This window comes from Oryctolagus cuniculus, chromosome 4 (assembly GCF_964237555.1).
Source record: "Oryctolagus cuniculus chromosome 4, mOryCun1.1, whole genome shotgun sequence".
Lineage (NCBI taxonomy): Eukaryota > Metazoa > Chordata > Mammalia > Lagomorpha > Leporidae > Oryctolagus > Oryctolagus cuniculus.
The window spans coordinates 19447848-19463829 of NC_091435.1; the positions used below are offsets into that span (position 1 = coordinate 19447848).

The 15982-nt window shown below is 40.7% G+C and overlaps 1 pseudogene; it reads right to left on the reverse strand.

Annotated features, from left to right (window-relative positions):
* Positions 1-15038: 15038 nt before the first annotated feature.
* On the reverse strand, positions 15039-15487 carry LOC138849248 (large ribosomal subunit protein eL32-like; annotated as a pseudogene).
* Between the last annotated feature and the right edge of the window lie 495 nt (positions 15488-15982).

Below are 15982 nucleotides of genomic sequence, written 5' to 3' on the forward strand. Positions count from 1 at the left end.
CAAACACTCCATCTGGAAATGCTAGAATTACCAGTCAGAGATGTATAGTAATTGAAGGATATTTTAGAGCCAATTTGAAGAGGATGTAAGTTGCATTAATCGTCTGGAAGACAGCCTTTGAGTTGAATATGAGAATGCAACTTCAACGATAAGCTTTTAGTGAAATTAAATCTCCTCACACCCAGCCAAACTTGTGATTTTCCCGTACAAAGGCCTGGAGCCCACCTCCCAGAAATGGATTGCTACAATACTCCCCTGCCTATGCTTTGCAAGATGCGGACATGATACACAGAGGTTGAAAAGGAATTAAACCATGACCACTGCCTGTGAAGGGAAAACTTAGTGAAATTATGTTGTTAACATAATGAGTCATTCCCAAACTAAAAATTTTAACTGATCTTTTCATTCATTCTGGGTTGGTTTTACTTTTTGTTTTTGTTTCAGAATTGATTGAGTTACTTTTACCTTTCCATGCAACAGGAATGCACCTGACCAATTAATTACTCATATATACTATTCCTTTGATGGGCAAAGAGTTTGAGTTCTGTAAATACCTCCCCACTCTGTTTTATCAAAGTCGGGATTCTGGACTGACAGAGTGTGACTACCTTACATGCTTTTGTCTCCTCCCTTTGGCTGTACCTTGCACAGATGTTATTGCTTGTGTTTTGACTTTTTTTCTAATCCCTTTATGGAATGAATTGGTTTCCTCATGTTTACCTGGAGAAATTATCCTGTACCCTGAGAAATTATCTATACACCTGCTCCATGCCAAAAGGCAAGAGCAGTTGGCTCTAAAACCAAAATGAGAGTTTTTCTGGAAACTTCAAGGGAAAGATGGTGTGCAGGGACTGGATCAATGTGCATCTCACATTTTTTAGTTCCCATTAAAAAATTTGACTTCATTAAATCAGATGTAGACTTGATAAAACCATCACTCTGCAAATGTCATCTTACCCTTTTTCAAAAGTGACATAAACATATGGATTCAGGAAATTGGAACATTTTCTTTCCTCACTGATTAAAAAAACTATCCAAATGTACTGAAACAATATTTATTTAATTATATTGCTGAGGTCTTTCTATGGAGAAATAAATGCAATGTTATTCTCGTTAGACCTGCAAAAATAAAGCTATCAGTACTGAAATATTTTAGTGTGATTTGAGTCTTTCAAAAGATAAAATTTGGAAAATGCACATTTAAAAGATGCCTCATATCAACTGTACTGTTATTTTAATCAGCACTGCTATTCTCTTTTTTTTTTTTTTTTGCCAGTTTTCCTTTTGATTGTATCATAATAACTGTCTAGACTCTGTTCTCAACTGTGATGGATTTTAGGAGACTTTGTACAGATGATGCCAGAAAAAAAAAATCAGCAGTACTGCACCTTAAAGTACCTCAATTTAAAATGTTCTGAATAGAAAAAGCCTTGACAATTTTCACACCAGGTAAGAAGGTCTACCATCTATTCATTTTTTCAAGGTTATGGCTTATTAGAAAGTTCTTATCTACATTGATAAGTATGCTTCTATTTAACATTTTGCTTTATACCAAATGCAAAAATTTCATGGGAATCTCAATTTGGAGTTAAATTTCAGTTGTGATTATAATTGTGCTTAGTATAGGATGGGTTTTAAGAGTTTCTGTCTAGTTTTGTTGTACGAAGTTCAAAGTCAAGTTTCAAATCCATAGTTATTAAGGGTTCACTTAAAGCAACAAGAACAGTAATAACAGAAACAAATAGTGTCAGAAGCAATTCTCCCAAGCTATTTGGTCAGTAGGCACTAGTGTGGCCACTATGAATTTCTTCCCTTCTAAATCAGCTCTGCCCTGAGCATCCCCTAACCCAGTTCCCTGCCACTCAGATCCTGTCCAATTCCCCCATCTCTTAAAAGGTCAACAGCCCAGGAAAGATTCAGCCACGGTATGGCTGATCAGCATTCATTAATAAGTATGTATGTCATAAATTATTTTTTTATTTGTTACAGAGGCAAAGAAAGAGAGCCTGAATCCACTGGTTCACTCTCCAAATGCCCACAGCAGTTAGGGCTATACCAAATCTAGGATCTGGAAACTCAATCCACTTCCCCCACCTGGGTGACAAGAGCTAAATTACATGAGCCATAACCACTACCTCCAAGAGTCTGCATTGACAGGAAGCTGGAGTTAGGAGCCAGAGTTGGAAATTAAACTCATGCTGTCCAGTGAGGAACCCAGGCATCTTAACTGCTAGACTGAATGCCCACTCCCCTCAGAAATATTTTTAATGTAAGTTCTGATTAAATCTTTTCAGTTAACATCTCAGCTACATCTTAGTATCCTTGTGATAGTAAAGCAAGTTGGGGGTGGGGGGAAGGTCTCAGAACAATTCCTAGGCAAGCTCCTGATGATAGAGGAGCCATGCCAGGGTATTTGCAAGCAAACATCTACTTCACAATTACCTTTTGGGTTAATCTTACCTATGCCAATTATAACATCTTCCCAGAGATAAGATAATTACTCTGCTCTTCAATGTGATCAAACACATAGCCTCTGAAGCTCGAATCTGTGGATATTCATGAGCAGGAAGGATTCTGCCTATAGGCTAATAGGCTTCTTCCAGATGTTATATATCACCTAGATCTCCTATGCTGGGTTTATGGCCTTCATCTCCAATTGCTCTACATGTTGGCCCCTTGTGGCTCACAGATGCACCATTCTCTGGATAATTGGCCTCAGTTACGGAGAGTTGGTTGCCTGGATGTAGCTAGGAGGTAGGTTTCCACCACCACTGAAAGGGCCTGTAGCTGAAATTTAAGTATGTGACTGGCTTACTTGCAGGACAGTGCTGCATACCACCCACACTCAACAGCTCCCTGTGGCATCAGTCTGAGGCTGCGCTTCAGCTGTAGCCACACCCTAGTCTGACCCCCTCCTCTGCACTAACTTCCTCTCCTCATGTCCTTACAGAATTCTGAAAGCACTCAATTTTTAGTGGGCAATTTTTAGTGCTTTTACCAAACAAATTTGAGAGGTCTAAGTTTTTACAAATGATACCATTAGGAATCTAAACCAAATTGAAATTCTGTATTTTTTGTTGCAATATTTTTGTTGGGCTTTTATGTTTGAAATTCATGCTTTCTTTGCCTCAAACTAAATATACTGCACATATACAGATAAAAAGGAAGGAAAGTCCAATGCTTTGGAAACTAGCAATTAGCCACTTTAATTAATAGGAAATATAGTTTGGTCTTTTGGTTTGCTCCTCTGGATCCAGTCTCTGGCTCTCTCCCTTCACCAGTGCCTAAATCCCATTACTTTATCTTCAGGGGACAACACCAATATGTTTCCCTCCAGTTTCTTTAGGCCAATGGAATACACTGGCCAGGAGTAGGACTGGTAGAGAATAAGACAAGCACTTCTACTCCAATAGCAACCTTCCCACCAGGTCTTGACAAGTTGGCTCCAACCCACTACGCAATGCCACATTTCCTATTGGGTGGCTGTCCCCAGCTAGCTACTCTATACTGCTTCCCAGCCCCCAGCCCCCTTCAGGACTCTTGCTTTGCTGGCTCTGAGGCACTGCACTATTCTTCAACAAGATACTGCACTTAGTTCTGCTCATGTGATTGCAAACATCGCTTCTGTTCAATTGTCCTCTCAGATCCTTTTGAGAACCTGTTTTCTGCCTGGATGTTGAATTTAACAATAGGAGATTCTAAACTGGGCAACCTTGAAACTGAAAATATTTCTTACTTAAAAAACAAAATGTGATCCAGTAAAAAATATTTAAGTAATTCCTATGGTATTGGATTACTTTTTAATTCCTATACTCACTATTGTTTGTTGCTTCTTGGATTATAAAGATTCAGCCATTCATTTATTCTACATGAATTAGTGACCACCAACTAAGAATGATGATCTGTGAGGTATGGCAGCCACACAATCACACAACTAAAGTGTCATATAGTACATCATGTGTTTCTCCCTGTGGTCAATTCCAGGTTACCCTTGAACAGCCATCATAGGCAAATGAAAATACTTAAGAAACAAAGGAAAATAATTTGACCTGTGATTTAGACTAAAGTGAGAAAACCTATGGGTTATAAAGAAATGAAAGTGACTTCTAAGATTTGTTTTTGGCCAGCGCCGCGGCTCAATAGGCTAATCCTCCACCTGCGGTGCCAGCACACTGGGTTCTAGTCCCGGTCGGGGCACCAGATTCTGTCCCGGTTGCCACTCTCCCAGGCCAGCTCTCTGCTGTGGCCTGGGAGTGCAGTGGAGGATGGCCCAAGTGCCTGGGCCCTGCACCCCATGGGAGACCAGGAGAGGCACCTGGCTTCTGGTTTCGGATCAGCGCAGTGCGCTGGCCGCGGTGGCCACTGGGGGGTGAACCAATGGAAAAGGAAGACCTTTCTCTCTGTCTCTCTCTCACTGTCCACTCTGCCTGTCAAAAATAAAAAAAAATAATAATAATATTTGTTCTTTAACAATAAGTGATTGAAGTAGCACTGTGGCTAGGGATCAATGAAGAATCTGATCAGGCCTTTGTGTGGAAACGTCTGTACCCTCAGAAATGGCCCATAGCTAAGTAGATGGTCACGGAGCTGTGCTGAAATTGAGGTGACAGAGTCTCAAGTGCTTTGGAAACAATTTCCCAAGCTGTCCTACCTAAGGGGCACATCATTCAATAGTGACTAAACAGCCAATTTAGTGAAAGTCAGTCAAATACAGTGTTTGATATTCTTAGGACTAAAAACCAATTGTGTGACTGGATTTTTCATTCTTCCAGGCAATCATTATAGAGAAAGCCTAAGTTTTGCAGATGATTGCTTTTAGAGTAACACTGGTGTTTAATCTCCGAGTCATTCTTCCTGCTACAGACACTTTGCAACAGATAAAAGAAATGCCACATATTAAAAATGTCCTCTGGACAAGAGCCTGGCTTAGGTTACCACTTATAAAATAGCTATACACTTTGCCTCATTTGCTGAATCATCACTAAGTAATTCTTTTTCTTGGAAAGGCTGTATTTCAGTAGATGAAGTTGAGAAAATGTTGGTATAATCAAGAAAAGGCATTGAAGCTAGCATATGTAGGGAGGGTGGCCTTCATTCTTCACCCCCAGCAGCTGGCCCGATTTCTGGTGCTTCCGGTTGTGTTATAAAGATAGTTGAAGGGCTTTTTAAAAGCAGAAGCTATTGATAGGTTGCAATAATCCTATCTGTCTAAAAGGATGAAGAGACACTTTAAAAGATATCGACAGGTACAGCAAACATGTAGGAGACGACAGAGTCACATAACATAAATTTACCTGAAGTCGTGTTATACTGACATCTGTAGGACTACGCTGAAATATGAAGATTTGCTTATATTTTTGTGAAATATAGCCTGATTCCTAGCATATGTTCATATTCATCCAACCTGCTATATGCATTCTGAAGACATCATGGGGAGTGGAAGATACTATCTGCTCCAGGTAAAGATTCACCTTCAAGGGAAATGGGAGGTATGACCATTCTTTCGGTTCATTTTGTCACACCTAGGACATTGAGACTTAGGCAAGTCTCAGAGGCACTCCTTTGTGAGAACTCTTCCCTGATGTTGCCATAGCATAAGAGGCCCATGAGCTTTTCTCCTCTGTCCTTTCTGACATTCCAAAATCAAACACTGTTGGGTTTATCTCTGTAATATGCAAGTGTTCTGGGACTGGTATTGTGGCAATGCCAGCATCCCGTATGGGCATCAGTTCATGTTCTAGCTCTTCACTTCTAATACAGCTACCTGCTAATGGCTTAGGAAGAACAGTAGAAGATAGACTAAGTTTTTTGGCCCCTGCACCCAGGTGGGAGAGCTGTAAGAAGTTCCTGTCTCCTGGCTCAGCCTGGCTATTGTAGCTATCAATGGAGTGAACCAGTGGGAGGAAGATATCCCTGTCTCTCTCTCTCTCTTTCTCTCTCTCTCTCTGGTTCTGACTTTCAATTAAATAAATAAATCTTAGAAAAAAATCAAAGGCGCTTCCTTGGGTGAAGAATTTGAGAGTGAAACAGATTCTCTGTTGGCTGCTCAGTGCTTTAGCATCATGTTTCAAACTTTCAGTGTTTGACATACAGTAGACAAGTAAACCTTGACTCTAAGCATCTACGAAATAAGTTCACACTTTGTGAGATTTAACAAAAGTAACATTCACTCTAACTTTTTATGGATGCAGGTGTCAAAATAGGTAAATAAACTTATTTGGCATGGCCGGCGCCGCGGCTCACTAGGCTAATCCTCCGCCTAGCGGCGCCGGCACACCGGGTTCTAGTCCCGGTCGGGGCGCCGGATTCTGTCCCGGTTGCCCCTCTTCCAGGCCAGCTCTCTGCTGTGGCCCGAGAGTGCAGTGGAGGATGGCCCAGGTGCTTGGGCCCTGCACCCCATGGGAGACCAGGAAAAGCACCTGGCTCCTGGCTCCTGCCATCGGATCAGCGCGGTGCGCCGGTCGCATCGCGCTGGCCGCGGCGGCCATTGGAGGGTGAACCAACGGCAAAGGAAGACCTTTCTCTCTGTCTCTCTCTCTCACTGTCCACTCTGCCTGTCAAAAAAAATAAATAAATAAAAAAAATAAACTTATTTGGCAGGATAGGTAACAGATATCTACTACATGCATAATTTGACATGGGTAGAGTTTTGGAGGGTGAGCATGATATGTATGATTTATTTATCTTTCTGAAAACTCAACAGCTTCTGCTTACATTCAAACCAGGAAGTTTGGTTCTTTATATATAATCCTTAATAGTTAGCCAGAGCAAAAATGAATTTAATCCACAGACTTTGGTATGGGATGAATAATCACCGCGATTTCTTTAAATTCAGTTATTCAATTCTGGATTGTCCCCTTGGAATTATCACTTACACTTGACTATCTCCCCATCTCGCATCCCCATGCATGTGCAAGCATGTGTGTGTATGCACACACAAACACACACAGAGAATTGGATATGACGTTGATAAGACAGAGAGAAGGATAAAATGAGATATTGCTTTCTCAACGATCCTTGTATCAGCCTTTGATTTTTTACTCTACTCTGGTTATACTTACAGTTTCTTTTTTTTTCCCACAGGCAGAGTGGACAGTGAGAGAGAGAGACAGAGGGAAAGGTCTTCCTTTGCCGTTGGTTCACCCTCCAAGGGCCACCGCGGCCGGCGCGCTGCGGCCAGCGCACCGCACTGATCCGATAGCAGGAGCCAGGTACTTATCCTGGTCTCCCATGGGGTGCAGGGCCCAAGCACTTGGGCCATCCTCCACTGCACTCCCTGGCCACAGCAGAGAGCTGGCCTGGAAGAGGGGCAACCAGGACAGAATCTGGTGCCCCGACCGGGACTAGAACCTGGTGTGCCGGTGCCGCAAGGTGGAGGATTAGCCTAGTGAGCCGCGGCGCCGGCCTATACTTACAGTATCTAAGTAGCCCAGCTACTGTGTCCCATGTAAGGACACAAGGATGGGAGTGAATCTGGAACCGCAGTCATCCCTTTCTGATCACTCATCACTCTTCCTGGTGCTGTGGACTACAGAGCTTGAGGTCCTTTCTCCCCTTCCCATCCTGACTCAACTCTTTCCCAGCTTGCAAAACTTTTCCCCTGTCTTCACCAACTCCATCTCTTCTGAAGGGCTGAGATTTTTATATAAAATCAAAAAACGCTTTGGATTTTGGATTTAAGATCGCTTATGTTTTCTGACAAAGTAATATCTATGCCACAAGAACTTTCAGAGCCTGGATTCTGCCTTGAAATAGAGTGAGGAAATAAAGCACAGATAGAAAAGACAAACTGTATTTCCTTGGATTATCTGCCACAATACAAAATCAAAGCATTTTTTGTGAAATTCAAATAGAATATAAATGGTTATATGTGATATCAAAGTAGATTAAAAATATGGCTTCATGAAAGCTAAATTTATAACCCTATTTTAGGAATTCTTAATTGATTAATCATTATGATTTACAAAGAATCATTTAGTTCTACATTGCTCATTCCACCTAGAATTCTGATAGATCTTGTGGCAGTCGAGTGTTAGGCAGTATGATCTGTGAGGTGCATCAGTGTGTGTTTCTTTATGAACATTCACCTTACAGTACCATTTCTCTCCCAGAAGCTTAGCTGCCTTGAGAAATAAATTTAGAAAGAAGTGGGATGTCTGTTAAATGAAAACACAGAAAGTCTGGAAAATAATCTTTATTAATAGTGAAACTTTCCTTTATAGGCATGATTTAGCACAATTTTACTTTGAGATTGAAACAATCTCTCCAAAGAACTTCTTCATATGTGATATATTTTGGCAGGTATTATATTTTTAAATGCTGTTGGGGCTCTGAAAATGATACCCCAAAATGTGGTACTTGGATCTGCTGAGCTAAAGACAATCTCAGAATCAAGGTCTTTCTAACCTTTTGTTATTTCTCCCCCAAGTGCAAAAAAATGGCTCGCTCTGAAAATTCCTTTTTGACTGAGAGGACTTTTTCCAAAAGAAACTCAATTGCCTTAAACTCTCTCCCTAGAGATCTCATCAAGTAACTGGGAAAGATTAACTACCAGGAAAGAGAGACTAGAAGTACCTACCATACACAAACTTCTATCTACACATAGTTTTTGAAGGCAACTCTGAGAGATTACTCAGGGTATTTTATTTGCACAATACACCATTTGTTTGCAGTGAAGTTCCATCCCTCACCTGCCTCTAACCTGTAATCTCTCCCCTGTGAAGAGGAATACTTAAGCTTCAGCCACCTGGCTCCTTCTTTGAGTTTTACATTCTCCTTGACTCCCATGTTTATGCACATTAATAAATGTGTTACTTTTTTCTCTTATTAATCTGTCTTTTGTTATAGGGATGCCATCCATGACATTTTATGTGACGGGCAGGAAAGAGATCACCCTCTTTCCTGCTTCTACAACAGAAAGAAAATTTATTTGTGGAAAATGCATGAAATCTTTTTTTCTCAATTGAGATGATCATCTAAAGTGATTTTTAAATCTTTCATATAGAATTATTTGTTGTAACAAAAGTCTCTAAGATTTTTGCCTATAAAAGAAAAAGGAATATTTGTAATAAGTAGTAAGTGGATGGATAGATACATTTTACATTATTAAAAAGCAACAAGTATTCAATATCCATGGACATATCACTGAGATATGCTACATGAGATTGTGTGGAATATATTTTCCTCAGACTTTATCTAGTATATCTTGAGAAATGGGGACCTGACTCTGTTGTCACTAAACAGCTGATGAGATGCATGTCTTCAAGGACAAATTCACATGTAGTATGTTTTCACATGATTACCAATGGTTTCCCATAAGGCTTTGAAACCCAAACATGCTCTAGAATTAGCACTACCCTCAAATCTATAAAGGACTCTAAAATTCTCAGGGATAATCTGGGTCATCGACCATTACTATATTGCCAGTGGGGGTCAACATCTGCCCTGAACAGGTGCTTTGTGGTGAGAATGTATGAAGTATCAGAGACTGATCTGGAAGAACAAATTCAACTGCACTTCAGTTTTGATGTTCTTGTATTTTATCTCCTTGCTGAATCTTTACATTTTCCTTAAAGTTACTGTCTTCTATGCAAGATAAAATATGTGAGAAGATTCTTTGCTTATTATTTGCCTTAATTGGTAAACAAATGTGGCTTGGTGAAGAGTAAGGAGCCTTCACAGACAAAAAGGGCCTCAGATACGGGAAATTTCCATTGCTCTATAAACTATATTAACTGCTTCTTGAAAAGTCTCCCAACTTATTATAAACAAACTGTCTCATTACAAGGCTTTTGAAGAATATTATTTGTCTTCAGGGCCTGCATGCCTATTTGGTTATTAAAACACTCAGATTCTTTGGTACCCTTGAAATTATCTCCATGTCCCCTCCGTCACCACCTCTGGGTGCCCCTGATGTCCTGATGATCTAACAAATAAATGAGTTAGAGACTTGTATCTGTCCTGATTGCCTTGGAAGCCATTCCACTTAATTATTAATTATTTTTCAGGTTATCTCAATTATCTTAATTATATTTGCTCTTCTGTATTTGGAGATAATAAGCCAGATTGATGGTAGAGTTGGCAGAATATTCTTTGTGAGCAAGCTGTTTTCCATTAAGAAATGAACCTTTTGATTTAAATGCTGTGACTTTGGAGAGCTTATTAATGTTACCATCAGGGCAGGCAGAAATAGGAAATTAGATGAAGTAACCACTGCCCTCCACTCCTAAATTCCATGCTAATCCAAGCATCTGGCCATCCCTGCTCTCTTACACCATGTGTGAATCTTGTGCCCACCCCATTCCACCATATACCTGAATCCACGTAGTCCTTTCCAGGAGAATGAGCATTTTCCAAAACTGTGTGCATATGGTCTAAGTGAAGTGAGTGTTAAACACCATTATTTAGGGAGTTTAAGAGAATAGTCGCCCTGACTGCCTGCACGGGGTAAGCAATGAGGCAGTGAATCAGTGTGCTCTGATCATTCAGAAGGTTAGGACTAGATCTCTTATTATCAGATTGTTATGGTATCTTGGTTTTGCATTGGCACTGGCGTCACTGCTACAGAATATTCTCTCATCAGATACACTCACCCCTCCTTCAAGCCATATCATGTTCAGTAAAAGTACACATTCCTCATTGGCATATTGTTTTTAAAGAGAGTATCAAACAAGATAAATATTAGATTCTGTGTCTTCCATCACAGTCCAATAGCCACACCTTACTACCTAATCTTTTATACCTCAAATATGTAGTCAAATCTTGTTCATTCATATTCATCAAAGAATCTATCATGTCAAACAAAATTTATTTCAGTTCTTGGATTTTCTGTATAAAAGTCTTAATATTCTTCCTCTATCTATATTCTAGAAGGATAGTTACGTATTCAACTGTTCCTCTTTTAATATATAAGGAAACCAATCATCAGAATATATGGATTTGCTAAAAATGACCCAAACCACTTGGAAAAACAGCAGCCAAGAACATGGTGGGGTGGAAATGGCAAAGATGTTGCCAGTTTTCAGATGACCATCTGCTCTGTCAACATTATCTTTGCCACAGTCCAAACCAGATGGTGAGAGAAAAGACTCCGTAGGATACCAGGCACTGAGATGAGAGATGACCCTACAGACAAGGCAGGTTTGTGCTAGGAGGGCTTGACAGCTGGAGGAACTGCCAGTGGGGAACTGCAGGCCACAGCAAAGTACATGTTCACAAATAAAGCATAGCTCAAATCACTAAGGCTTGGTTGTTGTTGTTTTTTTTTGTTTTGTTTTGTTTTTTGTTTTTTTTTTTTTTACTTTTTAATTTTTTGACAGGCAGAGTGGACAGTGAGAGAGAGAGACAGAGAGAAAGGTCTTCCTTTGCCGTTGGTTCAACCTCCAATGGCCACCGCAGCCGGTGCGCTGTGGCCGGCGCACCACACTGATCCGATGGCAGGAGCCAGGTGCTTCTCCTGGTCTCCCATGGGGTGCAGGGCCCAAGCACTTGGGCCATCCTCCACTGCACTCCCTGGCCACAGCAGAGAGCTGGCCTGGAAGAGGGGCAACCGGGACAGAATCTGGTGCCCCGACCGGGACTAGAACCCGGTGTGCCGGCGCCGCAAGGTGGAGGATTAGCCTAGTGAGCCGCGGCGCCGGCCTAAGGCTTGGTTTGACCGGAGCATGTCTCAAGGTTGCATCTGTCACACATTTGGCATTTAGGGAAGTGAGATGCCAAATTACTCAATAGAATTCCATGTCCACACCTTGATTGGGGATGTTGCAAGCCATAAATAAATTTTACTTTTTACCTTTCTTGTAGTTGTAGTATAAAATCATGAGAAAGTAGTACAAAGGGGGCTGGAAATGGCATGACATATGTGGGGGAAGTCTTAGGATAATTCTGGGGTGGTGGCGTCTGCACTGTGGCACAGCAGGTAAAGCCACCGCCTGCAGCGCCAGCATCCCATGTGGGTGCTGGTTTGTGTCCCAGCTGCTCCACTTCCTATCAAGCCCTCTGCTATGGCCTGGGAATGCAGTGGAAGATGGCCCAAGTGCTTGGACCCCTGCACCCATGTAGGGGACCTAGAACTGGCTCTTGGCTTTGGATTCAGCCTTTGCTGCTATGTAGGAAGTGAACCAGCAGATGGAAGACCTCTCTCTCTCTCTCTGCCTCTGCCTCTGCCTCTCTGTAAATCTGCCTTTTAAATAAATAAATAAATCTTTAAGAATATTCTGAGGGCTGGTGTTGTGGTGTAGCAGGTAAAGCTGCCACCTGAGATATCAACATCCTATATGTGTGCTGGTTTGTGTCCTGGCTGCTTGACTTTCAATCCAGCTCCCTGTTAATGTGCCTGGGGAGCCAGCAGAAGATGGCCCAAATGCTTGTACTGTTGCCACCCATGCGGGAGCACTGGATCTCCTTGCTCCTGGCTTCAGCCTGGCAGCCATTTGGGGAGTAAACCAGATGATGGAAAACCTCTCTCTGTGTGTCTCTCCTTCTCTCTATAACTCTTTCAATAAAAAAAAAAAAAATGTGTTTTAAAAGAAAGAATATTCTGGGCAGTGGAGCAGTAGCCTACTTAAAGTAGCACTCAGATAACACATCTGGGAAGTGGAGAGAGCTCTTCCACAAAAACTTACCCCTAAGCTATGTTTACTAAGAAAACAAGTCATTCTCAGTACTACATACACAGTTTTTCACTGGCCCCAAATATTCTATTGTCATCAAAACCTCACTATTCCAGTTAATATAATGGCCTCATAAATAATGTCATTATCATTTCAAGACAAATAGGACATAATTCAAGAGAAAGTATAACAGGGTCCTACATTGTGTTGTTGTAGCATTAAGGTCTGAAAACGCAGGAAATATGTACTTCAATGTACTTTGTTTCTAAGGTACTTTGTTTCAATCCTATGGAACACTAGAGTTAACATGACCTGTTCATTGATAGAGTTGATCCTGTATATTACAACAGAGGTTAGCTATGACCTTTTCCAAACCTCTATACAGTAAACATTATAAAATAATATTGTGTAATAAATGTATGTTGTAGAATCTTTGTGTGTTTGTGGGTATGTGTGTTTATAAGTGTGTTTTTTGGTTTTCAATCCAACTATTGACTATTCTGTTTTATTGTGTGATATTATGGTAATGGATCTTAAAGAAAATAAGCAAGTGATAATCTACATTTTAGTACATTTTAGATAGTCTCCTAAAACTTAAAAGACTTTCTGTGTAAAAACAGAATAGTCTATCCTTACAATTTGACTTTATTTATGTAGGTAATTCTCGAATCACCACAGTAGCAAGTTCCCAAGACAATTCCCTTGAATAATCCATAAGACTGCATTTATTGCACTGTAGACCGAATGTGAATCTTAGAGAGTTTTTTTTCATGACAGCTTATAAATATTCTATTTTCTTTTTAGTTAGACTTGTCTTGCCATTAACCAAGCATTAGCAGTCAACATTTGTGAGGTGACTATCAAAACTTAATTCTGTTTCTCCATACGAAAGAAATTTATGTACTTACAAAAACAACTACTCACTTTCATTAAGTAAGGCTATAAATCTTTCTCCTGAAATGGTGATTCTGCTGTCTTCAAGTTTCTGCAGTAAGCACAGTGCTAACTTTAGCCTGCAGGTAGATTGCTACGGAGATGTCATGGTCTGGTGGATAGAGCATAAAATAATCTACTCCCTCATTCTGCCTTGAGGTCCCAGGCAACCTTGAGCAAATCATTTGGCCTTTTCTTTGTATTTCAGAGTTCTTTCTACCATGATAGTAAAAATTTTTATCTCTTATCTTTGCAAAAATCATTATCATATTGCCTTTTTTTCTCTTACTACGAACATCATTTTTATTATTTTCCTGTTTAGTACCCTTATGACATGGTCATTCTACATTCCTAGGTAACTATGTAATTATGTCAGAAAAGGAAAGGAATTTGTTGATTTGGGATGAAAATGGGTTACATTGATTAGGCAGCTATAAATTCCTAATCCATCATGTCCTTTATGTCTCATTCATCATCGAAAGTCTATCTTCCATGACATATACTTTCTTAATTACCTTTTTCATATCTATTCCATATTCCCTCCTCAATCTTTACTTTTAAACAGTTCACACATACTTTAATCCTTCAAACTTCATAAACAAAGAAAAGGGCTACACATTACTGGTTCTGTTATATCAGAGATGATTTATCCATTTAGTGTGTATGTAATCCATAACAAAGTTGAAGACCTGTCATGAAGAAACAAAGTTAGTAGAGAAGTTTCAGAGAAATAAATTTTGATTCAGCATCAGTGTTTTTCTTCTCACATAGGTTTGTAAGATGGAGGTGATTGCACAGGTCATTTTCTGTAAAACCTCGCTGCTCAGGTTGGGTCAGCAGAGTCACTGGCTTGTCTGGTGGGGTTGACAAAACAGACCTGGTGGAAGAGTTGATACCAGTTAACCTTATTCAGTCATCAAAAAAGAGGTTGAATGAGGAGGAACTTAGGTAGCAGTTTGTGGTGTTAAGTGAGCTTTCAAAGACTTAGAGAATTATCCCATTCTCAGCAACAAGGGGCTAGAGAACCAGGACCCCACTCTTGGTGACAGGGACAACCCAGACTTAGGTACAGGCTTAGCCCCAACATAGCAGGATTCTAGCAAGTGTCTTAGTTTTAGAAAGAAAATAAGATTTGTTCTCTCCCTTTTTGATTCTATCAGTTAGTATTAGCAGGCACTATTCTTGTTTGTGTGATCCCTTTGACTCTTAGTCCTAGCATTATGATCAATTGTGAACTGAAATTGATCACTGGGACTAGTGAGATGGCATTGGTACATGCCACCTTGATGGGATTGAATTGGAATCCCCTGGTATGTTTCTAACTCCACCATTTGAGGCAAGTCAGCTTGAGCATGTCCAAAATTGTATAGTTCCTCCCCCTCTTATTCCCACTCTTATATTTAACAGAGATTACTTTTCAGTTAAATTCAAACACCTAAGAATAATTGTGTGTTAATTACAGAGTTCAACCAATAATATTTTTTAGCGGTTTTCAAGGTTTTATTTAAACACAAATAAAATGCGCATCCGAGCCACCTATTCATTTTCTTCACTGCGCAGCCTGGCGTTGGGGTTGGTGACCCTGATGGTCAGCTGGGCCGCTCTCTCCAAAATGGCTTTGCAGTTCTTGGAGGAAACGTTGTGAGCAATCTCAGCACAGTAGGATTTGTCACACATCAGCAGCACCTCCAGCTCCTTGACTTGCGGACCAGGAGCTTCCAGAAACCGCTGGGCAGCTTATGCTTGGTTTTCTTGTTGCTCCTGTAGCCAATGTTGGGCATCAAGATCTGGCCCTTGAATCTTCTCTGCACCCTGTTGTCAATACCTCTGGGTTTCCGCCAGTTACGCTTAATCTTGACATAGTGGTACGACTGGTGGCGGATGAACTTCTTGGTCCTCTTTTTGACGATCTTGGGCTTCACCAGGGGTCTGAGGGCTGCCATGGTGTCTCGAGGAGAAGGCAGCCATCTCCAGGGGCAGCGCCCAGGAAGAAAAGGGAGGGGGGTGCGCAAAGGCTGATGGGATGTAACCTCTGGGTCCTGGCAGGGAAAGGGTGAGTACTTCCGGGTCCGTGTCCCACAAAGAGAATAAAGATGTCACAGAACTAATGGTGCCAAAAATGCTGGGCATACCTGTGTTTTACACACCTACGAATGTAACCGAAAATGCGTTTTGCATGCCCTTAATACCACGCAGAAAACTCTCAACCAATAGTATTAACTAGAACAAAAAAATATGCTAAAAGGGATAAAGTATTAAATTATACATCAACAGTAAGGATAAGGACTGATCAAGTCACTGTTTCTCATAGTGTCCATTTCACTTCAACAGGTTCCCTTTTTGGTGTTCGGTTAGTTGTCACCGACCAGGGAGAACATATGATATTTGTCCCTTTGGGACTGGCTTAATTCACTCAGCATGATGTTTTCCATATTTCT